Raw genomic sequence first — 445 nt, 5'->3', positions numbered from 1 at the left:
GCAATGGCGCATTATCGGCTCACTGCAACCTCCACCTCCCAGGTTAGTGACTCTCCTGCCTCAGCCTCCCGAGTAGCTGAGATTACAGGTGCGTACCACCACGCCCGGCTAATTTTTGTATTTTTAGTAGAGACAGGGGTTTCACCATGTTGGCCAGGCTGGTTTCGAACTCCTGACCTCAGGTGATCTGCCCACTTCGGCCTCCCAAAGTGCTGGGATTACAGGCATGAGCCACCACACCTGGCCTAATTTTTGTGTTTTTAGTAAGAATGGGGTTTCACCATGTTGGCCAGGCTGGTCTCAAACTCCTGGCCTCAAGCGATCCACCCGCCTCAGCCTCCCAAAGTGCTGGGATTACAGGCATGAGCCACCTCGAGCAGCCTGCCTACCTTTTTTTGAGATGTTCCAGAAGGCCCCAGGCCTCCTGCCTTCCTCTCTCAGCTGA

This window comes from Piliocolobus tephrosceles, chromosome 8 (genome assembly GCF_002776525.5).
Source record: "Piliocolobus tephrosceles isolate RC106 chromosome 8, ASM277652v3, whole genome shotgun sequence".
NCBI classification, from domain to species: domain Eukaryota; kingdom Metazoa; phylum Chordata; class Mammalia; order Primates; family Cercopithecidae; genus Piliocolobus; species Piliocolobus tephrosceles.
Note: the sequence above shows the minus strand (reverse complement) of the source record.